At 49.2% G+C, this 27,191-nt stretch overlaps 20 non-coding genes across 20 annotated transcripts; 5 read left to right on the top strand and 15 right to left on the bottom strand.

Annotated features, from left to right (window-relative positions):
- Positions 1 to 6,524: 6,524 nt before the first annotated feature.
- Positions 6,525 to 6,606, bottom strand: TRNAS-GCU (transfer RNA serine (anticodon GCU)). The gene has a single exon. It is a non-coding gene; the product is annotated as a tRNA-Ser (tRNA).
- A 1,519-nt stretch (positions 6,607 to 8,125) lies between these two features.
- TRNAT-UGU (transfer RNA threonine (anticodon UGU)) lies at positions 8,126 to 8,197 on the bottom strand. The gene has a single exon. It is a non-coding gene; the product is annotated as a tRNA-Thr (tRNA).
- Positions 8,198 to 9,312: 1,115 nt separating this feature from the next.
- TRNAS-GCU (transfer RNA serine (anticodon GCU)) lies at positions 9,313 to 9,394 on the bottom strand. Its single transcript has one exon. It is a non-coding gene; the product is annotated as a tRNA-Ser (tRNA).
- A 292-nt stretch (positions 9,395 to 9,686) lies between these two features.
- On the top strand, positions 9,687 to 9,781 carry TRNAI-UAU (transfer RNA isoleucine (anticodon UAU)). Its single transcript has 2 exons — positions 9,687 to 9,724; positions 9,746 to 9,781. It is a non-coding gene; the product is annotated as a tRNA-Ile (tRNA).
- Positions 9,782 to 10,950: 1,169 nt separating this feature from the next.
- TRNAT-UGU (transfer RNA threonine (anticodon UGU)) lies at positions 10,951 to 11,022 on the bottom strand. Its single transcript has one exon. It is a non-coding gene; the product is annotated as a tRNA-Thr (tRNA).
- A 1,116-nt stretch (positions 11,023 to 12,138) lies between these two features.
- On the bottom strand, positions 12,139 to 12,220 carry TRNAS-GCU (transfer RNA serine (anticodon GCU)). The gene has a single exon. It is a non-coding gene; the product is annotated as a tRNA-Ser (tRNA).
- Positions 12,221 to 13,764: 1,544 nt separating this feature from the next.
- Positions 13,765 to 13,836, bottom strand: TRNAT-UGU (transfer RNA threonine (anticodon UGU)). The gene has a single exon. It is a non-coding gene; the product is annotated as a tRNA-Thr (tRNA).
- Positions 13,837 to 14,951: 1,115 nt separating this feature from the next.
- On the bottom strand, positions 14,952 to 15,033 carry TRNAS-GCU (transfer RNA serine (anticodon GCU)). The gene has a single exon. It is a non-coding gene; the product is annotated as a tRNA-Ser (tRNA).
- Positions 15,034 to 15,325: 292 nt separating this feature from the next.
- On the top strand, positions 15,326 to 15,420 carry TRNAI-UAU (transfer RNA isoleucine (anticodon UAU)). Its single transcript has 2 exons — positions 15,326 to 15,363; positions 15,385 to 15,420. It is a non-coding gene; the product is annotated as a tRNA-Ile (tRNA).
- A 1,169-nt stretch (positions 15,421 to 16,589) lies between these two features.
- On the bottom strand, positions 16,590 to 16,661 carry TRNAT-UGU (transfer RNA threonine (anticodon UGU)). The gene has a single exon. It is a non-coding gene; the product is annotated as a tRNA-Thr (tRNA).
- A 1,116-nt stretch (positions 16,662 to 17,777) lies between these two features.
- Positions 17,778 to 17,859, bottom strand: TRNAS-GCU (transfer RNA serine (anticodon GCU)). Its single transcript has one exon. It is a non-coding gene; the product is annotated as a tRNA-Ser (tRNA).
- Positions 17,860 to 19,403: 1,544 nt separating this feature from the next.
- Positions 19,404 to 19,475, bottom strand: TRNAT-UGU (transfer RNA threonine (anticodon UGU)). Its single transcript has one exon. It is a non-coding gene; the product is annotated as a tRNA-Thr (tRNA).
- A 1,115-nt stretch (positions 19,476 to 20,590) lies between these two features.
- TRNAS-GCU (transfer RNA serine (anticodon GCU)) lies at positions 20,591 to 20,672 on the bottom strand. Its single transcript has one exon. It is a non-coding gene; the product is annotated as a tRNA-Ser (tRNA).
- A 292-nt stretch (positions 20,673 to 20,964) lies between these two features.
- Positions 20,965 to 21,059, top strand: TRNAI-UAU (transfer RNA isoleucine (anticodon UAU)). The gene is made up of 2 exons: positions 20,965 to 21,002; positions 21,024 to 21,059. It is a non-coding gene; the product is annotated as a tRNA-Ile (tRNA).
- A 1,169-nt stretch (positions 21,060 to 22,228) lies between these two features.
- TRNAT-UGU (transfer RNA threonine (anticodon UGU)) lies at positions 22,229 to 22,300 on the bottom strand. The gene has a single exon. It is a non-coding gene; the product is annotated as a tRNA-Thr (tRNA).
- Positions 22,301 to 23,414: 1,114 nt separating this feature from the next.
- Positions 23,415 to 23,496, bottom strand: TRNAS-GCU (transfer RNA serine (anticodon GCU)). The gene has a single exon. It is a non-coding gene; the product is annotated as a tRNA-Ser (tRNA).
- Positions 23,497 to 23,788: 292 nt separating this feature from the next.
- Positions 23,789 to 23,883, top strand: TRNAI-UAU (transfer RNA isoleucine (anticodon UAU)). The gene is made up of 2 exons: positions 23,789 to 23,826; positions 23,848 to 23,883. It is a non-coding gene; the product is annotated as a tRNA-Ile (tRNA).
- A 1,169-nt stretch (positions 23,884 to 25,052) lies between these two features.
- On the bottom strand, positions 25,053 to 25,124 carry TRNAT-UGU (transfer RNA threonine (anticodon UGU)). The gene has a single exon. It is a non-coding gene; the product is annotated as a tRNA-Thr (tRNA).
- A 1,116-nt stretch (positions 25,125 to 26,240) lies between these two features.
- On the bottom strand, positions 26,241 to 26,322 carry TRNAS-GCU (transfer RNA serine (anticodon GCU)). The gene has a single exon. It is a non-coding gene; the product is annotated as a tRNA-Ser (tRNA).
- Positions 26,323 to 26,614: 292 nt separating this feature from the next.
- TRNAI-UAU (transfer RNA isoleucine (anticodon UAU)) lies at positions 26,615 to 26,709 on the top strand. The gene is made up of 2 exons: positions 26,615 to 26,652; positions 26,674 to 26,709. It is a non-coding gene; the product is annotated as a tRNA-Ile (tRNA).
- Positions 26,710 to 27,191: the final 482 nt, after the last annotated feature.

The raw sequence follows: 27,191 nt of genomic DNA, 5'->3' as shown, positions 1-27,191 counted from the left end.
CCGGGGCCCGGCCGGGCCCCTGGACCCAGCCGGGGCTCCCAAGCCCGGAGGTGCATGGGACGCCTCCCCGGTCCCTCCGGACCCCGTCCCGGGCACCCTGCCACGCAGCAGGACCAAGGACAGAGCCCGGGGGGGGGAGGCCGCCCTCCCCGGGCCCTCAGGGGCCCTAGCCACTGCTCCTGAACCCAGCCAAGCAAGGGGAGGCTCCCCGGGAACAACGGAACCCATTCCTAGGCCCTTGGCAGTGCGGTAGGCTGGGAGACAGGGACCAGGGCCGGAGCACCCGACCCGGGGCCCGCCCGGGCCCCTGGACCCAGCCGGGGCTCCCAAGCCCGGAGGCGCATGGGACGCCTCCCCGGACCCATGGAGCCCGTCCTGGGCATTGAGCCATGCCGTTGGCCTGGAGATGGGTGCCCCGGACGCCCGGGGGAGGCCTGCCCGGGACCCGTGGAGCCCCTCCCGGGTACTTTGCCAATGCCGTTGGCCTCATGGAGAAGGGAGCCCCGGACGCCCGGGGGAGGACTGCCCGGTACCCGTGGAGCCCTTCCCGGGTACTTTGCAACGCCGTTGGCCTCCTGGAGATGGGTGCCCCGAACGCCCGGGGGGTGGGCTGCCCGGGACCCGTGGAGCCCGTCCTGGGCACTCTGACCTGCTGTTGGCCCGGGGGAGGGACCCCAGACGACCGGGACCCGTGGAGCCCGTCCTTGGCACTCTGACAAGCCGTTGGCCCGGGGAAGGGAGCCCCAGACGACCGGGACCTGTGGAGCCCGTCCTGGGCACTCCTGTATGCCGTTGGCCCGGGGAAGGGAGCCCCGGACGTCCGGGACCCGTGGAGCCCGTCCTGGGCACTCCTGTATGCCGTTGGCCCGGGGAAGGGAGCCCCGGATGTCCGGGACCCGTGGAGCCCGTCCTGGGCACTCCTGTATGCCGTTGGCCCGGGGAAGGGAGCCCCGGACGTCCGGGACCCGTGGAGCCCGTCCTGGCCACTCTGAAATGCTTTGGCCCGGGGAAGGGAGCCCCGGACACCCGGGGGGGAGGACTGCCTGGGACCCGTGGAACTCGTCCTGGGCACTCTGACATGCCGCTGGCCCGGGGAAGGGTGCCCCGGACGCCCGGGGCCCGTGGAGCCCGTCCTGGGCACTCTGACAAGCCGTTGGCCCGGGGAAGGGAGACCTGGACGCCCGGAACCCGTGGAGCCCGTCCTGGGCACTCTGAAATGCTTTGGCCCGGGGAAGGGAGCCCCGGACGCCCGGGGGAGGACTGCCCGGGACCCGTGGAACTGGTCCTGGGCACTCTGACATGCCGCTGGCCCGGGGAAGGGTGCCCCGGATGACCGGGGCCCGTGGAGCCCGTCCTGGGCACTCTGACATGCCGCTGGCCCGTGGAAGGGAGCCCCGGACGCCCGGGGCCCGTGGAGCCCGTCCCGGGCACTCTGCCATGCCGTCAGCCTGGATGGAGCCCCGGACGCCCGGGGGGGCGAAGGCCCGGGACGCATGGAGCCTGTCCCGGGCACTCTGCCATGCCGTCGGCCTGGATGGAGCACCGGATGCCCGGGGGGACGACTGCCCAAGAGCCATGGAGCCCGTCCTGGGCAATTTGACATGCAGTTGGCCTGGAGGAAGGAAGCTCCGGGTGGCCTAGGGAGGTGTTGCCCAGGCATATCCCATCTGGTCCCCATGGCAGAGAACCACCAACCCTGGAGGGGTGTCCGGGCATACCCTGCCCCATAGTAATCCGGAGGCAAATTACCCCCCTTTCTTGCAATCTGTGCACGCGAGGTGACAGAGGGGACCCAAGGCCTGAAAGAACCCGACCTCATGGAGCCCTCGCTGGGATCCGGGAGGCGAATGGCACCTCATTAAGACTTCCAGGGAAGTTCGGCCATCTGGTCCCCCCCATAGGAAAGCGTTGCGGGCGACCAGATGCCCGAGGGGATCCGGGCGACCAGATGGCCGAGGGAATCCGGGCGACCAGATGGCTGGGCATGGAGGTGAAGCCGCCTGGACTCTTCCCCACCCCGTCCCCGTCCCGGGACGAATGCCCGGGACGCATGGAGCCCGTCCTGGCCACTTGACGTCCCGTCCTGGGCATTGAACCATGCCGTCGGCCTGGAGAAGGGAGCCCCCGGACGCCCGGGGGAGGACTGCCCGGTACCCGTGGAGCCCTTCCCGGGTACTTTGCAACGCCGTTGGCCTCCTGGAGATGGGTGCCCCAGATGCCCGGGGGTGGGCTGCCCGGGACCCATGGAGCCCGTCCTGGGCACTTTTACATGCCGTCGGCCTGGAGGTGGGTGCCCTGGACGCCCGGGGGAGGCCTGCCCGGGACCCGTGGAGCCCCTCCCGGGTACTTTGCCAATGCCGTTGGCCTCATGGAGATGGGTGCCCCGGACGCCCGGGGGGGAGGACTGCCCGGTACCCGTGGAGTCCTTTCTGGGTACTTTGCAACGCCGTTGGCCTCCTGGAGATATGTGCCCCGAACGCCCGGGGGGAAGGCTGTCCGGGGCCCATGGAGCCCGTCCTGGGCACTGTGACATGCCGTCGGCCTGGAGGTGGGAGCCCCGGACGCCCGGGGGAAGGCTGCCCGGGACCCGTGGAGCCCTTCCCGGGTACTTTGCCATCCCGTTGGCCTCCTGGAGATGGGTGCCCCGGACGCCCGGGGGAGGTCTGTCTGGGGCCCATGGAGCCCGTCCTGGGCAGTGTGACATGCCGTCGGCCTAAAGGTGGGAGCCCCGGACGCCCGGGGGAAGGCTGCCCGGGACCCGTGGAGCCCTTCCCGGGTACTTTGCCATCCCGTTGGCCTCATGGAGATGGGTGCCCCGGACGCCCAGGGGAGGTCTGTCCGGGACACGTGGAGCCCGTCCTGGGCATTGAGCCATGCCGTTGGCCCGGAGAATGCAGCCCCCAGACGCCCGGGGGAGGTGTTGCCCAGGCATATCTCAACTGGTCCCCCGGGCAGAGAACCACCAGCCCTGGAGAGGTGTCCGGGCGTACCCTGCCCCTAGTAATCCGGAGGGAAATTACCCCCCTTTCTTGCAATCCGTGCACGCGAGGTGACAGAGGGGACCCAAGGCGTAAAAGAACCCGACCTCATGGAGCCCTAGCTGGGATCCAGGAGCCGAATGGCACCTCATCGGGACTTCCAGGGAAGCCCGGCCATCTGGTCGCCCCATTGGAAAGCATCGCGGGCGACCAGAGGGCCGGGATCGAAAGGACTCCCAGCTCCCCATCCATCCCAAGCCTTCGCGGTAGGGTTCCTGACTGCCTGCCCACGCAAGGCAGGGCTCTTGGACCCCGGCTGGGCCTCAGGCGCAGGTTGGACCACCGGAGCTCTAGGGCCCGGACGACCTGGGGGAGGAATGCCCGGGACCCGTGGAGCCCGTCCTGGGTACTTTGACATGCCGTCGGCCTGGAGGTGGGTGCCCCGGACGCCCCGGGGGAAGCTGCCCGGGACCCATGGAGCCCGTCCTGGGTACTTTGACATTCCGTCGGCCTGGAGGTGGGAGCCCCGGACGCCCGGGGGGGAGGTCTGCCCGGGACCCATGGAGCCCGTCCTGGGTACTTTGCCAATGCCGTTGGCCTCATGGAGATGGGTGCCCCGGACGCCCGGGGGACGAATGCCCGGGACGCATGGAGCCCGTCCTGGGCACTTTTCCATGCCTTCGGCCTGGAGCCCCCAGACACCCAGGGGAGGACCACCGTGAAAACCATGGAGCCCAACCCGGGCACTCTGCCATACCGTCAGCCTAGATGGAGCCCCGGACGCCCAGGGGACGAATGCCCGGGACGCATGGAGCCCGTCCTGGGCACTTTTCAATGCCGTCAGCCTGGATGGAGCCCCGGACGCCCGGGGGACGACTGCCCAGGATCCATGGAGCCCGTCCTGGGCAATTTGACATGCAGTTGGCCTGGAGGAAGGAAGCCCCGGGTGGCCTAGGGAGGTGTTGCCCAGGCATAGCCCATCTGGTCCCCATGGCAGAGAACCACCAGCCTCGGAGGGGTGTCCGGGCGTACCCTTCTCCCTAGTAATCCGGAGGAAAATTACCCCCTTTTCTTGTAATCTGTGCACGCGAGGTGACAGAGGGGACCCAAGGCGCGAATGTACCCAACCTCCTGGAGCCCTCGCTGGGATCCGGGCGGCGAATGGCACCTCATCGGGACTTCCAGGGAAGTTCGGCCATCTGGTCGCCCCATAGGAAAGCGTTGCGGGCGACCAGATGCCCGAGGGGATCCGGGCGACCAGATGGCCGAGGGAATCTGGGCGATCAGATGGCTGGACACGGAAGTGAAGCCGCCTGGACTCTCCCGACCCTGTCCCCGTCCCCGTGCCCGTGCCCGGGACGCATGGAGCCCGTCCTGGGCACTTTTACATGCCTTCGGCCTGGAGCCCCCAGACACCCAGGGGAGGACCACCGTGAAAGCCATGGAGCCCGACCCGGGCACTCTGCCATGCCGTCGGCCTGGATGGAGCCCCGGACGCCCGGGGGACAAATGCCCGGGACGCATGGAGCCCGTCCTGGGCACTTTTCCATGCCTTCGGCCTGGAGCGCCCCGACACCCGGGGGAGGACCACCCTGGAAACCATGGAGCCCAACCCGGGCACTCTGCCATGCCGTCGGCCTGGATGGAGCCCCGGACGCCCGGGGGACAAATGCCCGGGACGCATGGAGCCCGTCCTGGGTACTTTTCCATGCCGTCGGCCAGGAGCCCCCTGACACCCAGGGGAGGACCACCGTGAAAACCATGGAGCCCGACCCGGGCACTCTGCCATACCGTCAGCCTGGATGTAGCCCCGGACGCCCGGGGGACGAATGCCCGGGACGCATGGAGCCCGTCCCGGGCACTTTGCCATGCCGTCCCGACAAATTCGTACGGACTCCTAACCTTACGACACGGATCGGAATCGAGCCCTCTCTGACCCAGCAGTTTCAGGCGCCCGGGGGACGAATGCCCGGGATGCATGGAGCCCGACCCGGGCACACTGCCTTGCCGCCGGCCTGGATGGAGCCCCGGACGCCCGGGGGACGAATGCCCGGGACGCATGGAGCCCGTCCCGGGCACTCTGCCATGCCGTCGGCCTGGATGGAGCCCCGGACGCCCGGGGGACGACTGCCCAAGAGCCATGGAGCCCATCCCGGGCACTCTGCCATGCCGTCCCGACAAATTCGTACGGACTCCTAACCTTCCGTCACGGATCGGAATCGAGCCCTTTCTGACCCAGCAGATTTCAGGTTGATTTGCTATATACTTTACGTACGATTTTATGGGGGCCGATTCCGATCCGGTACGTAAAAGCAAATACGACCGACATGTCGGACAACCACGTACACCCAGGGGATAGGACTGCCCGGGTCACATGGACCCCGTCCTGGGCACTCTGATCTGCCGCCGGCGCCGGGGATCGAACCGTGATCACCAGATGGGGATATCCCAAAAATCTGGCATGGATACGGCCCGCCAGGACAGGTTTGGGCACCCCTGCTCTGTATGGAAATGCAGTTGCATTTGAATGTCTACATGCGTGCACAAATTGAAGAGCATGATTAAGACACTTTTCTTGGAAGTAGGAAAAAACTCCATTTTGATTTGAGAACATAAGAGTATTCACATTTATGACCATACTGATAGCTCTAGTTAGTATGTCCACAATCAGTGACAGATAGAGAACTCACTTATTAGAAGTGATCTGTCTCTGTGGGGCAGACATATGTCAACAGTCATACACTTGAGATGGGTGAAACTTTAGGAGTAAGAGCTGCTTTCTTATCAGTCTTTCTATCCAAACTGGTTAGAAGTAACCCTGGGCGTCCGAATCGGCTACGCCCACGGAGTAGGCGTAGTGTTGCCTTCTACGCATTTTGCGTAGACAGCGTAGCCGGCAACACTACGCCCACTCCGTGTGCGTAGCCGATTCGGCCGCCACCCGCCTCCCTCCCGCCCTCCCCTACATACATTATTTAAGCAACTAACCTTAATAAAACAATTTTTAAAGCACTTACCATGTCCGGGGCTCTTCGGGGGCTCCCTCTTGGAATAGCGTCCCTTCCTGGATACCAATGCGCATGCGCGGCCTCCCGCGCATGCGCATTGGTATCCAGGACGACGCTATTCCAAGAGGGAGCCCCGGACGAGCCCCGGACATGGTAAGTGCTTTAAAATTGTTTTATTAAGGGTAGTTGCTTAAATAATGTATGTAGGGGAGAGCGGGAGGGAGGTGCGTAGTGGGGCTACGCGGAGTGCGGGAGTGGGCGTAGCTTCTCGCCCACTCCGCGTAGCTCCGCGGAGCCCCACTACGCCCACTACGACCAGGGTTAGTTAGAAGGCCAGGAGTGAGGGAAAGGCAATCCTCTGGACACTTCATGAAAGATCTAATTTCAATTAAGCACAAAACACTTCCCTTAATTTGACATAATTGCCAAAATGGAATAGTCAGTTGGGCCCTTCTAGTGGATTATGGCTGTGTCTTGAAAGAGAGTGTAATTGTACTACGAGACATGCCCACCTTCAAAAGAGTGTCTGATGGCGTTCCGACGAAGGTGGGATTCGAACCCACGCGTGCAGAGCACAATGGATTAGCTGTCCATCGCCTTAACCACTCGGCCACCTCGTCTGCCTTAGGTGACTATGTTTCATTTTTTAGGAAATTCTTACGATGTGCTAATTACAAATAATCATAAGTTTCTCCTAGACTGTGTCAGAACTGGCAAATATATGTGGTGTTCAATAGACAGAGCACATGATATAGCAGAATTATCAAATCTGTTCCATTAGGACTGTAGTTTTTAATAGTCATGATAACATGCTAGCATGTGAGTCGATCTTGCACAGTGAATAAGGGAGCAGTGCCAGTATCTACTTGGTCAGCTCTAGATGGCTCAACTGGGGAGGTATGAGAACAGTGAGCTCCAGTGGCGCAATCGGTTAGCGCGCGGTACTTATACAGCAGTACTTGCATTGAGGCATGCCGAGGTTGTGAGTTCGAGCAGCTTACTGGTTTTTCATAAACCATTTCACTAAAATTAAAGATTAAACTCAGGGGAAAGACGGCCCTTGCTAGAGAGTTTTTACTTCTTTTCAGGATCTGCGTGTCCGACTCTTCCAGGTGCAAATATCACAATCCTATTCGATGCTCCTTAAAAACATTCCATGATGTGCCGTCTTGCATAGCATGCAAACACCACATCAGTGCATTTAAAAATACATTTGTAGAATAATAAATATGATGAAAACATTGTTGTCACGGGATAACCATATACTGAGGAGCTGCAAACAGTGCTGTATCAGCTACTTACAATAACATTTAACTGAAAGACATATCAAAAGAAGAGCGTCATCATATTAATGTTTCTAGTCAGCATAAGAGTTGCACCATAGCAGCTTATGGTGCTTTCTGCTCAGATTGTGCCTCCAATCCCACATTGATTTTTTTTATTCTTTGCAGTTTAAAAAAACAATTCATGCTCAAAGTTAACTTTTTAAAACCATTCAACCTAATATATTTATTTCTCTAACTTGTGAATGTGGTCCATGTTCTCTTTTCCTCATCCCCATCACGATACTCCTTTTCCCGAAATCAGGTTCACTTCTTTATCCAGCCCACCCATCCAAGGTCACCAAATCTATGAAGCGATTCTGCTTTTTCTCACATTCTCTCTATGTACAAGATACCTTGTATCATTTGAATGGACAGCAGGAGAGTCGGATATTTATGGTTAGTGGGGGTGGGGTTTTGAAGATTAACCTCATTTGACTAAGAGCCGGGGCATCTGGGAGGAAAAGTATTTTGAGGGGGATGAAGTTCACATCTCCTTGGTGAAATTTCTAGATCCTTATTTCATCCTTTCTGTGGATGCAGACTCAGTCGGAACAGAGGTCATAGTCCTCGCTCTGACTTTCAAAGGAACTTCAAATATGCATGGCCTATTTGGCTTTGCCCGGCGGGGTGAGAATGGCGTTTGTCAGGCGATCGGAAGGGGTGAGGCGATAGTTTATGGTTCAATGGTTTTCATGAAGTCTTCTTGATACGATGAAAGCAGGAAAGGGAAGCTTGTCAATAAGCAAACTTAAGACAAGGTGTGACTCCTAGAAAGAATGACTTGGAAACAACATACAGAAACTCACATATAAAAAGGCCCTGATGAGGCTTGAACTCATGACCCCTGGTTTACAAGACCAGTGCTCTGCCACTGAGCTACAAGGCCAGCCTGCCTGCAGTATGTAAATCGCTTCATGTATTCTTACTGCGGTATGAAGATATCTATGATTTTGAGACTCTGTATGGAAATGCAGTTGCATTTGAATGTCTACATGCGTGCACAAATTGAAGAGCATGCTTAAGACACTTTTCTTGGAAGTAGGAAAAACTCCATTTTGATTTGAGAACATAAGAGTATTCACATTTATGACCATACTGATAGCTCTAGTTAGTATGTCCACAATCAGTGACAGATAGAGAACTCACTTATTAGAAGTGATCTGTCTCTGTGGGGCAGACATATGTCAACAGTCATACACTTGAGATGGCTGAAACTTTAGGAGTAAGAGCTGCTTTCTTATCAGTCTATCTATCCAAACTGGTTAGAAGTAACCCTGGGCGTCCGAATCGGCTACGCCCACGAGTAGGCGTAGTGTTGCCTTCTACGCATTTTGCGTAGACAGCGTAGCCGGCAACACTACGCCCACTCCGTGTGCGTAGCCGATTCGGCCGCCACCCGCCTCCCTCCCGCCCTCCCCTACATACATTATTTAAGCAACTAACCTTAATAAAACAATTTTTAAAGCACTTACCATGTCCGGGGCTCTTCCGGGGCTCCCTCTTGGAATAGCGTCCCTTCCTGGATACCAATGCGCATGCGCGGCCTCCCGCGCATGCGCATTGGTATTCAGGACGACACTATTCCAAGAGGGAGCCCCGGACGAGCTCCGGACACGGTAAGTGCTTTAAAATTGTTTTATTAAGGGTAGTTGCTTAAATAATGTATGTAGGGGAGAGCGGGAGGGAGGTGCGTAGTGGGGCTACGCGGAGTGCGGGAGTGGGCGTAGCTTATCGCCCACTCCGCGTAGCTCCGCGGAGCCCCACTACGCCCACTACGACCAGGGTTAGTTAGAAGGCCAGGAGTGAGGGAAAGGCAATCCTCTGGACACTTCATGAAAGATCTAATTTCAATTAAGCACAAAACACTTCCCTTAATTTGACATAATTGCCAAAATGGAATAGTCAGTTGGGCCCTTCTAGTGGATTATGGCTGTGTCTTGAAAGAGAGTGTAATTGTACTACGAGACATGCCCACCTTCAAAAGAGTGTCTGATGGCGTTCCGACGAAGGTGGGATTCGAACCCACGCGTGCAGAGCACAATGGATTAGCTGTCCATCGCCTTAACCACTCGGCCACCTCGTCTGCCTTAGGTGACTATGTTTCATTTTTTAGGAAATTCTTACGATGTGCTAATTACAAATAATCATAAGTTTCTCCTAGACTGTGTCAGAACTGGCAAATATATGTGGTGTTCAATAGACAGAGCACATGATATAGCAGAATTATCAAATCTGTTCCATTAGGACTGTAGTTTTTAATAGTCATGATAACATGCTAGCATGTGAGTCGATCTTGCACAGTGAATAAGGGAGCAGTGCCAGTATCTACTTGGTCAGCTCTAGATGGCTCAACTGGGGAGGTATGAGAACAGTAAGCTCCAGTGGCGCAATAGGTTAGCGCGCGGTACTTATACAGCAGTACTTGCATTGAGGCATGCCGAGGTTGTGAGTTCGAGCCTCACCTGGAGCAGCTTACTGGTTTTTCATAAACCATTTCACTAAAAGTAAAGAATAAACTCAGGGGAAAGACAGCCCTTGCTAGAGAGTTTTTACTTCTTTTCAGGATCTGCGTGTCCGACTCTTCCAGGTGCAAATATCACAATCCTATTCGATGCTCCTTATAAACATTCCATGATGTGCTGTCTTGCATAGCATGCAAACACCACATCAGTGCATTTAAAAATACATTTGTAGAATAATAAATATGATGAAAACATTGTTGTCACGGGATAACCATATACTGAGGAGCTGCAAACAGTGCTGTATCAGCTACTTACAATAAAATTTAACTGAAAGACAAATCAAAAGAAGAGCGTCATCATATTAATGTTTCTAGTCAACGTAAGAGTTGCACCATAGCAGCTTATGGTGCTTTCTGCTCAGATTGTGCCTCCAATCCCACATTGATTTTTTTTATTCTTTGCAGTTTAAAAAAACAATTCATGCTCAAAGTTAACTTTTTAAAACCATTCAACCTAATATATTTATTTCTCTAACTTGTGAATGTGGTCCATGTTCTCTTTTCCTCATCCCCATCACGATACTCCTTTTCCCGAAATCAGGTTCACTTCTTTATCCAGCCCACCCATCCAAGGTCACCAAATCTATGAAGCGATTCTGCTTTTTCTCACATTCTCTCTATGTACAAGATACCTTGTATCATTTGAATGGACAGCAGGAGAGTCGGATATTTATGGTTAGTGGGGGTGGGGTTTTGAAGATTAACCTCATTTGACTAAGAGCCGGGGCATCTGGGAGGAAAAGTATTTTAAGGGGGATGAAGTTCACATCTCCTTGGTGAAATTTCTAGATCCTTATTTCATCCTTTCTGTGGATGCAGACTCAGTCGGAACAGAGGTCATAGTCCTCGCTCTGACTTTCAAAGGAACTTCAAATATGCATGGCTTATTTGGCTTTGCCCGGCAGGGCTTGCCCGGCGGGGTGAGAATGGCGTTTGTCAGGCGTTCGTCAGGCGATCGGAAGGGGTGAGGCGATAGTTTATGGTTCAATGGTTTTCATGAAGTCTTCTTGATACGATGAAAGCAGGAAAGGGAAGCTTGTCAATAAGCAAACTTAAGACAAGGTGTGACTCCTAGAAAGAATGACTTGGAAACAACATACAGAAACTCACATATAAAAAGGCCCTGATGAGGCTTGAACTCATGACCCCTGGTTTACAAGACCAGTGCTCTGCCACTGAGCTACAAGGCCAGCCTGCCTGCAGTATGTAAATCGCTTCATGTATTCTTACTGCGGTATGAAGATATCTATGATTTTGAGACTCTGTATGGAAATGCAGTTGCATTTGAATGTCTACATGAGTGCACAAATTGAAGAGCATGCTTAAGACACTTTTCTTGGAAGTAGGAAAAACTCCATTTTGATTTGAGAACATAAGAGTATTCACATTTATGACCATACTGATAGCTCTAGTTAGTATGTCCACAATCAGTGACAGATAGAGAACTCACTTATTAGAAGTGATCTGTCTCTGTGGGGCAGACATATGTCAACAGTCATACACTTGAGATGGCTGAAACTTTAGGAGTAAGAGCTGCTTTCTTATCAGTCTATCTATCCAAACTGGTTAGAAGTAACCCTGGGCGTCCGAATCGGCTACGCCCACGGAGTAGGCGTAGTGTTGCCTTCTACGCATTTTGCGTAGACAGCGTAGCCGGCAACACTACGCCCACTCCGTGTGCGTAGCCGATTCGGCCGCCACCCGCCTCCCTCCCGCACTCCCCTACATACATTATTTAAGCAACTAACCTTAATAAAACAATTTTTAAAGCACTTACCATGTCCGGGGCTCTTCCGGGACTCCCTCTTGGAATAGCGTCCCTTCCTGAATACCAATGCGCATGCGCGGCCTCCCGCGCATGCGCATTGGTATCCAGGACGACGCTATTCCAAGAGGGAGCCCCGGACGAGCCCCGGACACGGTAAGTGCTTTAAAATTGTTTTATTAAGGGTAGTTGCTTAAATAATGTATGTAGGGGAGAGCGGGAGGGAGGTGCGTAGTGGGGCTACGCGGAGTGCGGGAGTGGGCGTAGCTTCTCGCCCACTCCGCGTAGCTCCGCGGAGCCCCACTACGCCCACTACGACCAGGGTTAGTTAGAAGGCCAGGAGTGAGGGAAAGGCAATCCTCTGGACACTTCATGAAAGATCTAATTTCAATTAAGCACAAAACACTTCCCTTAATTTGACATAATTGCCAAAATGGAATAGTCAGTTGGGCCCTTCTAGTGGATTATGGCTGTGTCTTGAAAGAGAGTGTAATTGTACTACGAGACATGCCCACCTTCAAAAGAGTGTCTGATGGCGTTCCGACGAAGGTGGGATTCGAACCCACGCGTGCAGAGCACAATGGATTAGCTGTCCATCGCCTTAACCACTCGGCCACCTCGTCTGCCTTAGGTGACTATGTTTCATTTTTTAGAAAATTCTTACGATGTGCTAATTACAAATAATCATAAGTTTCTCCTAGACTGTGTCAGAACTGGCAAATATATGTGGTGTTCAATAGACAGAGCACATGATATAGCAGAATTATCAAATCTGTTCCATTAGGACTGTAGTTTTTAATAGTCATGATAACATGCTAGCATGTGAGTCGATCTTGCACAGTGAATAAGGGAGCAGTGCCAGTATCTACTTGGTCAGCTCTAGATGGCTCAACTGGGGAGGTATGAGAACAGTGAGCTCCAGTGGCGCAATCGGTTAGCGCGCGGTACTTATACAGCAGTACTTGCATTGAGGCATGCCGAGGTTGTGATTTCGAGCAGCTTACTGGTTTTTCATAAACCATTTCACTAAAATTAAAGATTAAACTCAGGGGAAAGACGGCCCTTGCTAGAGAGTTTTTACTTCTTTTCAGGATCTGCGTGTCCGACTCTTCCAGGTGCAAATATCACAATCCTATTCGATGCTCCTTAAAAACATTCCATGATGTGCCGTCTTGCATAGCATGCAAACACCACATCAGTGCATTTAAAAATACATTTGTAGAATAATAAATATGATGAAAACATTGTTGTCACGGGATAACCATATACTGAGGAGCTGCAAACAGTGCTGTATCAGCTACTTACAATAACATTTAACTGAAAGACATATCAAAAGAAGAGCATCATCATATTAATGTTTCTAGTCAGCATAAGAGTTGCACCATAGCAGCTTATGGTGCTTTCTGCTCAGATTGTGCCTCCAATCCCACATTGATTTTTTTTATTCTTTGCAGTTTAAAAAAACAATTCATGCTCAAAGTTAACTTTTTAAAACCATTCAACCTAATATATTTATTTCTCTAACTTGTGAATGTGGTCCATGTTCTCTTTTCCTCATCCCCATCACGATACTCCTTTTCCCGAAATCAGGTTCACTTCTTTATCCAGCCCACCCATCCAAGGTCACCAAATCTATGAAGCGATTCTGCTTTTTCTCACATTCTCTCTATGTACAAGATACCTTGTATCATTTGAATGGACAGCAGGAGAGTCGGATATTTATGGTTAGTGGGGGTGGGGTTTTGAAGATTAACCTCATTTGACTAAGAGCCGGGGCATCTGGGAGGAAAAGTATTTTGAGGGGGATGAAGTTCACATCTCCTTGGTGAAATTTCTAGATCCTTATTTCATCCTTTCTGTGGATGCAGACTCAGTCGGAACAGAGGTCATAGTCCTCGCTCTGACTTTCAGAGGAACTTCAAATATGCATGGCCTATTTGGCTTTGCCCGGCAGGGCTTGCCCGGCGGGGTGAGAATGGCGTTTGTCAGGCGTTCGTCAGGCGATCGGAAGGGGTGAGGCGATAGTTTATGGTTCAATGGTTTTCATGAAGTCTTCTTGATACGATGAAAGCAGGAAAGGGAAGCTTGTCAATAAGCAAACTTAAGACAAGGTGTGACTCCTAGAAAGAATGACTTGGAAACAACATACAGAAACTCACATATAAAAAGGCCCTGATGAGGCTTGAACTCATGACCCCTGGTTTACAAGACCAGTGCTCTGCCACTGAGCTACAAGGCCAGCCTGCCTGCAGTATGTAAATCGCTTCATGTATTCTTACTGCGGTATGAAGATATCTATGATTTTGAGACTCTGTATGGAAATGCAGTTGCATTTGAATGTCTACATGCGTGCACAAATTGAAGAGCATGCTTAAGACACTTTTCTTGGAAGTAGGAAAAACTCCATTTTGATTTGAGAACATAAGAGTATTCACATTTATGACCATACTGATAGCTCTAGTTAGTATGTCCACAATCAGTGACAGATAGAGAACTCACTTATTAGAAGTGATCTGTCTCTGTGGGGCAGACATATGTCAACAGTCATACACTTGAGATGGCTGAAACTTTAGGAGTAAGAGCTGCTTTCTTATCAGTCTATCTATCCAAACTGGTTAGAAGTAACCCTGGGCGTCTGAATCGGCTACGCCCACGAGTAGGCGTAGTGTTGCCTTCTACGCATTTTGCGTAGACAGCGTAGCCGGCAACACTACGCCCACTCCGTGTGCGTAGCCGATTCGGCCGCCACCCGCCTCCCTCCCGCCCTCCCCTACATACATTATTTAAGCAACTAACCTTAATAAAACAATTTTTAAAGCACTTACCATGTCCGGGGCTCTTCCGGGGCTCCCTCTTGGAATAGCGTCCCTTCCTGGATACCAATGCGCATGCGCGGCCTCCCGCGCATGCGCATTGGTATCCAGGACGACACTATTCCAAGAGGGAGCCCCGGACGAGCTCCGGACACGGTAAGTGCTTTAAAATTGTTTTATTAAGGGTAGTTGCTTAAATAATGTATGTAGGGGAGAGCGGGAGGGAGGTGCGTAGTGGGGCTACGCGGAGTGCGGGAGTGGGCGTAGCTTATCGCCCACTCCGCGTAGCTCCGCGGAGCCCCACTACGCCCACTACGACCAGGGTTAGTTAGAAGGCCAGGAGTGAGGGAAAGGCAATCCTCTGGACACTTCATGAAAGATCTAATTTCAATTAAGCACAAAACACTTCCCTTAATTTGACATAATTGCCAAAATGGAATAGTCAGTTGGGCCCTTCTAGTGGATTATGGCTGTGTCTTGAAAGAGAGTGTAATTGTACTACGAGACATGCCCACCTTCAAAAGAGTGTCTGATGGCGTTCCGACGAAGGTGGGATTCGAACCCACGCGTGCAGAGCACAATGGATTAGCTGTCCATCGCCTTAACCACTCGGCCACCTCGTCTGCCTTAGGTGACTATGTTTCATTTTTTAGGAAATTCTTACGATGTGCTAATTACAAATAATCATAAGTTTCTCCTAGACTGTGTCAGAACTGGCAAATATATGTGGTGTTCAATAGACAGAGCACATGATATAGCAGAATTATCAAATCTGTTCCATTAGGACTGTAGTTTTTAATAGTCATGATAACATGCTAGCATGTGAGTCGATCTTGCACAGTGAATAAGGGAGCAGTGCCAGTATCTACTTGGTCAGCTCTAGATGGCTCAACTGGGGAGGTATGAGAACAGTGAGCTCCAGTGGCGCAATCGGTTAGCGCGCGGTACTTATACAGCAGTACTTGCATTGAGGCATGCCGAGGTTGTGAGTTCGAGCCTCACCTGGAGCAGCTTACTGGTTTTTCATAAACCATTTCACTAAAAGTAAAGAATAAACTCAGGGGAAAGACAGCCCTTGCTAGAGAGTTTTTACTTCTTTTCAGGATCTGCGTGTCCGACTCTTCCAGGTGCAAATATCACAATCCTATTCGATGCTCCTTATAAACATTCCATGATGTGCTGTCTTGCATAGCATGCAAACACCACATCAGTGCATTTAAAAATACATTTGTAGAATAATAAATATGATGAAAACATTGTTGTCACGGGATAACCATATACTGAGGAGCTGCAAACAGTGCTGTATCAGCTACTTACAATAAAATTTAACTGAAAGACAAATCAAAAGAAGAGCGTCATCATATTAATGTTTCTAGTCAACGTAAGAGTTGCACCATAGCAGCTTATGGTGCTTTCTGCTCAGATTGTGCCTCCAATCCCACATTGATTTTTTTTATTCTTTGCAGTTTAAAAAAACAATTCATGCTCAAAGTTAACTTTTTAAAACCATTCAACCTAATATATTTATTTCTCTAACTTGTGAATGTGGTCCATGTTCTCTTTTCCTCATCCCCATCACGATACTCCTTTTCCCGAAATCAGGTTCACTTCTTTATCCAGCCCACCCATCCAAGGTCACCAAATCTATGAAGCGATTCTGCTTTTTCTCACATTCTCTCTATGTACAAGATACCTTGTATCATTTGAATGGACAGCAGGAGAGTCGGATATTTATGGTTAGTGGGGGTGGGGTTTTGAAGATTAACCTCATTTGACTAAGAGCCGGGGCATCTGGGAGGAAAAGTATTTTAAGGGGGATGAAGTTCACATCTCCTTGGTGAAATTTCTAGATCCTTATTTCATCCTTTCTGTGGATGCAGACTCAGTCGGAACAGAGGTCATAGTCCTCGCTCTGACTTTCAAAGGAACTTCAAATATGCATGGCTTATTTGGCTTTGCCCGGCAGGGCTTGCCCGGCGGGGTGAGAATGGCGTTTGTCAGGCGTTCGTCAGGCGATCGGAAGGGGTGAGGCGATAGTTTATGGTTCAATGGTTTTCATGAAGTCTTCTTGATACGATGAAAGCAGGAAAGGGAAGCTTGTCAATAAGCAAACTTAAGACAAGGTGTGACTCCTAGAAAGAATGACTTGGAAACAACATACAGAAACTCACATATAAAAAGGCCCTGATGAGGCTTGAACTCATGACCCCTGGTTTACAAGACCAGTGCTCTGCCACTGAGCTACAAGGCCAGCCTGCCTGCAGTATGTAAATCGCTTCATGTATTCTTACTGCGGTATGAAGATATCTATGATTTTGAGACTCTGTATGGAAATGCAGTTGCATTTGAATGTCTACATGAGTGCACAAATTGAAGAGCATGCTTAAGACACTTTTCTTGGAAGTAGGAAAAACTCCATTTTGATTTGAGAACATAAGAGTATTCACATTTATGACCATACTGATAGCTCTAGTTAGTATGTCCACAATCAGTGACAGATAGAGAACTCACTTATTAGAAGTGATCTGTCTCTGTGGGGCAGACATATGTCAACAGTCATACACTTGAGATGGCTGAAACTTTAGGAGTAAGAGCTGCTTTCTTATCAGTCTATCTATCCAAACTGGTTAGAAGTAACCCTGGGCGTCCGAATCGGCTACGCCCACGGAGTAGGCGTAGTGTTGCCTTCTACGCATTTTGCGTAGACAGCGTAGCCGGCAACACTACGCCCACTCCGTGTGCGTAGCCGATTCGGCCGCCACCCGCCTCCCTCCCGCACTCCCCTACATACATTATTTAAGCAACTAACCTTAATAAAACAATTTTTAAAGCACTTACCATGTCCGGGGCTCTTCCGGGACTCCCTCTTGGAATAGCGTCCCTTCCTGAATACCAATGCGCATGCGCGGCCTCCCGCGCATGCGCATTGGTATCCAGGACGACGCTATTCCAAGAGGGAGCCCCGGACGAGCCCCGGACACGGTAAGTGCTTTAAAATTGTTTTATTAAGGGTAGTTGCTTAAATAATGTATGTAGGGGAGAGCGGGAGGGAGGTGCGTAGTGGGGCTACGCGGAGTGCGGGAGTGGGCGTAGCTTCTCGCCCACTCCGCGTAGCTCCGCGGAGCCCCACTACGCCCACTACGACCAGGGTTAGTTAGAAGGCCAGGAGTGAGGGAAAGGCAATCCTCTGGACACTTCATGAAAGATCTAATTTCAATTAAGCACAAAACACTTCCCTTAATTTGACATAATTGCCAAAATGGAATAGTCAGTTGGGCCCTTCTAGTGGATTATGGCTGTGTCTTGAAAGAGAGTGTAATTGTACTACGAGACATGCCCACCTTCAAAAGAGTGTCTGATGGCATTCCGACGAAGGTGGGATTCGAACCCACGCGTGCAGAGCACAATGGATTAGCAGTCCATCGCCTTAACCACTCGGCCACCTCGTCTGCCTTAGGTGACTATGTTTCATTTTTTAGGAAATTCTTACGATGTGCTAATTACAAATAATCATAAGTTTCTCCTAGACTGTGTCAGAACTGGCAAATATATGTGGTGTTCAATAGACAGAGCACATGATATAGCAGAATTATCAAATCTGTTCCATTAGGACTGTAGTTTTTAATAGTCATGATAACATGCTAGCATGTGAGTCGATCTTGCACAGTGAATAAGGGAGCAGTGCCAGTATCTACTTGGTCAGCTCTAGATGGCTCAACTGGGGAGGTATGAGAACAGTGAGCTCCAGTGGCGCAATCCGTTAGCGCGCGATACTTATACAGCAGTACTTGCATTGAGGCATGCTGAGGTTGTGAGTTCGAGCAGCTTACTGGTTTTTCATAAACCATTTCACTAAAATTAAAGATTAAACTCAGGGGAAAGACGGCCCTTGCTAGAGAGTTTTTACTTCTTTTCAGGATCTGCGTGTCCGACTCTTCCAGGTGCAAATATCACAATCCTATTCGATGCTCCTTAAAAACATTCCATGATGTGCCGTCTTGCATAGCATGCAAACACCACATCAGTGCATTTAAAAATACATTTGTAGAATAATAAATATGATGAAAACATTGTTGTCACGGGATAACCATATACTGAGGAGCTGCAAACAGTGCTGTATCAGCTACTTACAATAACATTTAACTGAAAGACATATCAAAAGAAGAGCGTCATCATATTAATGTTTCTAGTCAGCATAAGAGTTGCACCATAGCAGTTTATGGTGCTTTCTGCTCAGATTGTGCCTCCAATCCCACATTGATTTTTTTTATTCTTTGCAGTTTAAAAAAACAATTCATGCTCAAAGTTAACTTTTTAAAACCATTCAACCTAATATATTTATTTCTCTAACTTGTGAATGTGGTCCATGTTCTCTTTTCCTCATCCCCATCACGATACTCCTTTTCCCGAAATCAGGTTCACTTCTTTATCCAGCCCACCCATCCAAGGTCACCAAATCTATGAAGCGATTCTGCTTTTTCTCACATTCTCTCTATGTACAAGATACCTTGTATCATTTGAATGGACAGCAGGAGAGTCGGATATTTATGGTTAGTGGGGGTGGGGTTTTGAAGATTAACCTCATTTGACTAAGAGCCGGGGCATCTGGGAGGAAAAGTATTTTGAGGGGGATGAAGTTCACATCTCCTTGGTGAAATTTCTAGATCCTTATTTCATCCTTTCTGTGGATGCAGACTCAGTCGGAACAGAGGTCATAGTCCTCGCTCTGACTTTCAAAGGAACTTCAAATATGCATGGCTTATTTGGCTTTGCCCGGCAGGGCTTGCCCGGCGGGGTGAGAATGGCGTTTGTCAGGCGTTCGTCAGGCGATCGGAAGGGGTGAGGCGATAGTTTATGGTTCAATGGTTTTCATGAAGTCTTCTTGATACGATGAAAGCAGGAAAGGGAAGCTTGTCAATAAGCAAACTTAAGACAAGGTGTGACTCCTAGAAAGAATGACTTGGAAACAACATACAGAAACTCACATATAAAAAGGCCCTGATGAGGCTTGAACTCATGACCCCTGGTTTACAAGACCAGTGCTCTGCCACTGAGCTACAAGGCCAGCCTGCCTGCAGTATGTAAATCGCTTCATGTATTCTTACTGCGGTATGAAGATATCTATGATTTTGAGACTCTGTATGGAAATGCAGTTGCATTTGAATGTCTACATGCGTGCACAAATTGAAGAGCATGCTTAAGACACTTTTCTTGGAAGTAGGAAAAACTCCATTTTGATTTGAGAACATAAGAGTATTCACATTTATGACCATACTGATAGCTCTAGTTAGTATGTCCACAATCAGTGACAGATAGAGAACTCACTTATTAGAAGTGATCTGTCTCTGTGGGGCAGACATATGTCAACAGTCATACACTTGAGATGGCTGAAACTTTAGGAGTAAGAGCTGCTTTCTTATCAGTCTATCTATCCAAACTGGTTAGAAGTAACCCTGGGCGTCCGAATCGGCTACGCCCACGAGTAGGCGCAGTGTTGCCTTCTACGCATTTTGCGTAGACAGCGTAGCCGGCAACACTACGCCCACTCCGTGTGCGTAGCCGATTCGGCCGCCACCCGCCTCCCTCCCGCCCTCCCCTACATACATTATTTAAGCAACTAACCTTAATAAAACAATTTTTAAAGCACTTACCATGTCCGGGGCTCTTCCGGGGCTCCCTCTTGGAATAGCGTCCCTTCCTGGATACCAATGCGCATGCGCGGCCTCCCGCGCATGCGCATTGGTATCCAGGACGACACTATTCCAAGAGGGAGCCCCGGACGAGCTCCGGACACGGTAAGTGCTTTAAAATTGTTTTATTAAGGGTAGTTGCTTAAATAATGTATGTAGGGGAGAGCGGGAGGGAGGTGCGTAGTGGGGCTACGCGGAGTGCGGGAGTGGGCGTAGCTTATCGCCCACTCCGCGTAGCTCCGCGGAGCCCCACTACGCCCACTACGACCAGGGTTAGTTAGAAGGCCAGGAGTGAGGGAAAGGCAATCCTCTGGACACTTCATGAAAGATCTAATTTCAATTAAGCACAAAACACTTCCCTTAATTTGACATAATTGCCAAAATGGAATAGTCAGTTGGGCCCTTCTAGTGGATTATGGCTGTGTCTTGAAAGAGAGTGTAATTGTACTACGAGACATGCCCACCTTCAAAAGAGTGTCTGATGGCGTTTCGACGAAGGTGGGATTCGAACCCACGCGTGCAGAGCACAATGGATTAGCAGTCCATCGCCTTAACCACTCGGCCACCTCGTCTGCCTTAGGTGACTATGTTTCATTTTTTAGGAAATTCTTACGATGTGCTAATTACAAATAATCATAAGTTTCTCCTAGACTGTGTCAGAACTGGCAAATATATGTGGTGTTCAATAGACAGAGCACATGATATAGCAGAATTATCAAATCTGTTCCATTAGGACTGTAGTTTTTAATAGTCATGATAACATGCTAGCATGTGAGTCGATCTTGCACAGTGAATAAGGGAGCAGTGCCAGTATCTACTTGGTCAGCTCTAGATGGCTCAACTGGGGAGGTATGAGAGCAGTGAACTCCAGTGGCGCAATCGGATAGCGCGCGGTACTTATACAGCAGTACTTGCATTGAGGCATGCCGAGGTTGTGAGTTCGAGCCTCACCTGGAGCAGCTTACTGGTTTTTCATAAACCATTTCCCTAAAATTAAAGATTAAACTCAGGGGAAAGACGGCCCTTGCTAGAGAGTTTTTACTTCTTTTCAGGATCTGCGTGTCCGACTCTTCCAGGTGCAAATATCACAATCCTATTCGATGCTCCTTATAAACATTCCATGATGTGCCGTCTTGCATAGCATGCAAACACCACATCAGTGCATTTAAAAATACATTTGTAGAATAATAAATATGATGAAAACATTGTTGTCACGGGATAACCATATACTGAGGAGCTGCAAACAGTGCTGTATCAGCTACTTACAATAAAATTTAACTGAAAGACATATCAAAAGAAGAGCGTCATCATATTAATGTTTCTAGTCAGCATAAGAGTTGCACCATAGCAGCTAATGGTGCTTTCTGCTCAGATTGTGCCTCCAATCCCACATTGATTTTTTTTATTCTTTGCAGTTTAAAAAAACAATTAATGCTCAAAGTTAACTTTTTAAAACCATTCAACCTAATATATTTATTTCTCTAACTTGTGACTGTGGTCCATGTTCTCTTTTCCTCATCCCCATCACGATACTCCTTTTCCCGAAATCAGGTTCACTTCTTTATCCAGCCCACCCATACAAGGTCACCAAATCTATGAAGCGATTCTGCTTTTTCTCACATTCTCTCTATGTACAAGATACCTTGTATCATTTGAATGGACAGCAGGAGAGTCGGATATTTATGGTTAGTGGGGGTGGGGTTTTGAAGATTAACCTCATTTGACTAAGAGCCGGGGCATCTGGGAGGAAAAGTATTTTAAGGGGGATGAAGTTCACATCTCCTTGGTGAAATTTCTAGATCCTTATTTCATCCTTTCTGTGGATGCAGACTCAGTCGGAACAGAGGTCATAGTCCTCGCTCTGACTTTCAAAGGAACTTGAAATATGCATGGCTTATTTGGCTTTGCCCGGCAGGGCTTGCCCGGCGGGGTGAGAATGGCGTTTGTCAGGCATTCGTCAGGCGATCGGAAGGGGTGAGGCGATAGTTTATGGTTCAATGGTTTTCATGAAGTCTTCTTGATACGATGAAAGCAGGAAAGGGAAGCTTGTCAATAAGCAAACTTAAGACAAGGTGTGACTCCTAGAAAGAATGACTTGGAAACAACATACAGAAACTCACATATAAAAAGGCCCTGATGAGGCTTGAACTCATGACCCCTGGTTTACAAGACCAGTGCTCTGCCACTGAGCTACAAGGCCAGCCTGCCTGCAGTATGTAAATCGCTTCATGTATTCTTACTGCGGTATGAAGATATCTATGATTTTGAGACTCTGTATGGAAATGCAGTTGCATTTGAATGTCTACATGCGTGCACAAATTGAAGAGCATGCTTAAGACACTTTTCTTGGAAGTAGGAAAAACTCCATTTTGATTTGAGAACATAAGAGTATTCACATTTATGACCATACTGATAGCTCTAGTTAGTATGTCCACAATCAGTGACAGATAGAGAACTCACTTATTAGAAGTGATCTGTCTCTGTGGGGCAGACATATGTCAACAGTCATACACTTGAGATGGCTGAAACTTTAGGAGTAAGAGCTGCTTTCTTATCAGTCTATCTATCCAAACTGGTTAGAAGTAACCCTGGGCGTCCGAATCGGCTACGCCCACGGAGTAGGCGTAGTGTTGCCTTCTACGCATTTTGCGTAGACAGCGTAGCCGGCAACACTACGCCCACTCCGTGTGCGTAGCCGATTCGGCCGCCACCCGCCTCCCTCCCGCCCTCCCCTACATACATTATTTAAGCAACTAACCTTAATAAAACAATTTTTAAAGCACTTACCATGTCCGGGGCTCTTCCGGGGCTCCCTCTTGGAATAGCGTCCCTTCCTGGATACCAATGCGCATGCGCGGCCTCCCGCGCATGCGCATTGGTATCCAGGACGACGCTATTCCAAGATGGAGCCCCGGACGAGCCCCGGACACGGTAAGTGCTTTAAAATTGTTTTATCAAGGGTAGTTGCTTAAATAATGTATGTAGGGGAGAGCGGGAGGGAGGTGCGTAGTGGGGCTACGCGGAGTGCGGGAGTGGGCGTAGCTTCTCGCCCACTCCGCGTAGCTCCACGGAGCCCCACTACGCCCACTACGACCAGGGTTAGTTAGAAGGCCAGGAGTGAGGGAAAGGCAATCCTCTGGACACTTCATGAAAGATCTAATTTCAATTAAGCACAAAACACTTCCCTTAATTTGACATAATTGCCAAAATGGAATAGTCAGTTGGGCCCTTCTAGTGGATTATGGCTGTCTTGAAAGAGAGTGTAATTGTACTACGAGACATGCCCACCTTCAAAAGAGTGTCTGATGGCGTTCCGACGAAGGTGGGATTCGAACCCACGCGTGCAGAGCACAATGGATTAGCAGTCCATCGCCTTAACCACTCGGCCACCTCGTCTGCCTTAGGTGACTATGTTTCATTTTTTAGGAAATTCATACGATGTGCTAATTACAAATAATCATAAGTTTCTCCTAGACTGTGTCAGAACTGGCAAATATATGTGGTGTTCAATAGACAGAGCACATGATATAGCAGAATTATCAAATCTGTTCCATTAGGACTGTAGTTTTTAATAGTCATGATAACATGCTAGCATGTGAGTCGATCTTGCACAGTGAATAAGGGAGCAGTGCCAGTATCTACTTGGTCAGCTCTAGATGGCTCAACTGGGGAGGTATGAGAACAGTGAGCTCCAGTGGCGCAATCGGTTAGCGCGCGGTACTTATACAGCAGTACTTGCATTGAGGCATGCCGAGGTTGTGAGTTCGAGCCTCACCTGCAGCAGCTTACTGGTTTTTCATAAACCATTTCCCTAAAATTAAAGATTAAACTCAGGGGAAAGACGGCCCTTGCTAGAGAGTTTTTACTTCTTTTCAGGATCTGCGTGTCCGACTCTTCCAGGTGCAAATATCACAATCCTATTCGATGCTCCTTATAAACATTCCATGATGTGCCGTCTTGCATAGCATGCAAACACCACATCAGTGCATTTAAAAATACATTTGTAGAATAATAAATATGATGAAAACATTGTTGTCACGGGATAACCATATACTGAGGAGCTGCAAACAGTGCTGTATCAGCTACTTACAATAAAATTTAACTGAAAGACATATCAAAAGAAGAGCGTCATCATATTAATGTTTCTAGTCAGCATAAGAGTTGCACCATAGCAGCTTATGGTGCTTTCTGCTCAGATTGTGCCTCCAATCCCACATTGATTTTTTTTATTCTTTGCAGTTTAAAAAAACAATTCATGCTCAAAGTTAACTTTTTAAAACCATTCAACCTAATATATTTATTTCTCTAACTTGTGAATGTGGTCCATGTTCTCTTTTCCTCATCCCCATCACGATACTCCTTTTCCCGAAATCAGGTTCACTTCTTTATCCAGCCCACCCATACAAGGTCACCAAATCTATGAAGCGATTCTGCTTTTTCTCACATTCTCTCTATGTACAAGATACCTTGTATCATTTGAATGGACAGCAGGAGAGTCGGATATTTATGGTTAGTGGGGGTGGGGTTTTGAAGATTAACCTCATTTGACTAAGAGCCGGGGCATCTGGGAGGAAAAGTATTTTAAGGGGGATGAAGTTCACATCTCCTTGGTGAAATTTCTAGATCCTTATTTCATCCTTTCTGTGGATGCAGACTCAGTCGGAACAGAGGTCATAGTCCTCGCTCTGACTTTCAAAGGAACTTCAAATATGCATGGCTTATTTGGCTTTGCCCGGCAGGGCTTGCCCGGCGGGGTGAGAATGGCGTTTGTCAGGCATTCGTCAGGCGATCGGAAGGGGTGAGGCGATAGTTTATGGTTCAATGGTTTTCATGAAGTCTTCTTGATACGATGAAAGCAGGAAAGGGAAGCTTGTCAATAAGCAAACTTAAGACAAGGTGTGACTCCTAGAAAGAATGACTTGGAAACAACATACAGAAACTCACATATAAAAAGGCCCTGATGAGGCTTGAACTCATGATCCCTGGTTTACAAGACCAGTGCTCTGCCACTGAGCTACAAGGCCAGCCTGCCTGCAGTATGTAAATCGCTTCATGTATTCTTACTGCGGTATGAAGATATCTATGATTTTGAGACTCTGTATGGAAATGCAGTTGCATTTGAATGTCTACATGCGTGCACAAATTGAAGAGCATGCTTAAGACACTTTTCTTGGAAGTAGGAAAAACTCCATTTTGATTTGAGAACATAAGAGTATTCACATTTATGACCATACTGATAGCTCTAGTTAGTATGTCCACAATCAGTGACAGATAGAGAACTCACTTATTAGAAGTGATCTGTCTCTGTGGGGCAGACATATGTCAACAGTCATACACTTGAGATGGCTGAAACTTTAGGAGTAAGAGCTGCTTTCTTATCAGTCTATCTATCCAAACTGGTTAGAAGTAACCCTGGGCGTCCGAATCGGCTACGCCCACGGAGTAGGCGTAGTGTTGCCTTCTACGCATTTTGCGTAGACAGCGTAGCCGGCAACACTACGCCCACTCCGTGTGCGTAGCCGATTCGGCCGCCACCCGCCTCCCTCCCGCCCTCCCCTACATACATTATTTAAGCAACTAACCTTAATAAAACAATTTTTAAAGCACTTACCATGTCCGGGGCTCTTCCGGGGCTCCCTCTTGGAATAGCGTCCCTTCCTGGATACCAATGCGCATGCGCGGCCTCCCGCGCATGCGCATTGGTATCCAGGACGACGCTATTCCAAGATGGAGCCCCGGACGAGCCCCGGACACGGTAAGTGCTTTAAAATTGTTTTATCAAGGGTAGTTGCTTAAATAATGTATGTAGGGGAGAGCGGGAGGGAGGTGCGTAGTGGGGCTACGCGGAGTGCGGGAGTGGGCGTAGCTTCTCGCCCACTCCGCGTAGCTCCACGGAGCCCCACTACGCCCACTACGACCAGGGTTAGTTAGAAGGCCAGGAGTGAGGGAAAGGCAATCCTCTGGACACTTCATGAAAGATCTAATTTCAATTAAGCACAAAACACTTCCCTTAATTTGACATAATTGCCAAAATGGAATAGTCAGTTGGGCCCTTCTAGTGGATTATGGCTGTGTCTTGAAAGAGAGTGTAATTGTACTACGAGACATGCCCACCTTCAAAAGAGTGTCTGATGGCGTTCCGACGAAGGTGGGATTCGAACCCACGCATGCAGAGCACAATGGATTAGCAGTCCATCGCCTTAACCACTCGGCCACCTCGTCTGCCTTAGGTGACTATGTTTCATTTTTTAGGAAATTCATACGATGTGCTAATTACAAATAATCATAAGTTTCTCCTAGACTGTGTCAGAACTGGCAAATATATGTGGTGTTCAATAGACAGAGCACATGATATAGCAGAATTATCAAATCTGTTCCATTAGGACTGTAGTTTTTAATAGTCATGATAACATGCTAGCATGTGAGTCGATCTTGCACAGTGAATAAGGGAGCAGTGCCAGTATCTACTTAGTCAGCTCTAGATGGCTCAACTGGGGAGGTATGAGAACAGTGAGCTCCAGTGGCGCAATCGGTTAGCGCGCGGTAATTATACAGCAGTACTTGCATTGAGGCATGCCGAGGTTGTGAGTTCGAGCCTCACCTGGAGCAGCTTACTGGTTTTTCATAAACAATTTCCCTAAAATTAAAGATTAAAATCAGGGGAAAGACGGCCCTTGCTAGAGAGTTTTTACTTCTTTTCAGGATCTGCGTGTCCGACTCTTCCAGGTGCAAATATCACAATCCTATTCGATGCTCCTTATAAACATTCCATGATGTGCCGTCTTGCATAGCATGCAAACACCACATCAGTGCATTTAAAAATACATTTGTAGAATAATAAATATGATGAAAACATTGTTGTCACGGGATAACCATATACCGAGGAGCTGCAAACAGTGCTGTATCAGCTACTTACAATAAAATTTAACTGAAAGACATATCAAAAGAAGAGCGTCATCATATTAATGTTTCTAGTCAACATAAGAGTTGCACCATAGCAGCTTATGGTGCTTTCTGCTCAGATTGTGCCTCCAATCCCACATTGATTTTTTTTATTCTTTGCAGTTTAAAAAAACAATTCATGCTCAAAG

Source organism: Lissotriton helveticus, chromosome 5_1, assembly GCF_964261635.1.
Source record: "Lissotriton helveticus chromosome 5_1, aLisHel1.1, whole genome shotgun sequence".
Classification (NCBI taxonomy): Eukaryota; Metazoa; Chordata; class Amphibia; order Caudata; family Salamandridae; genus Lissotriton; species Lissotriton helveticus.
Note: the sequence above shows the minus strand (reverse complement) of the source record. Positions and strands in the feature narration are given on the sequence as shown.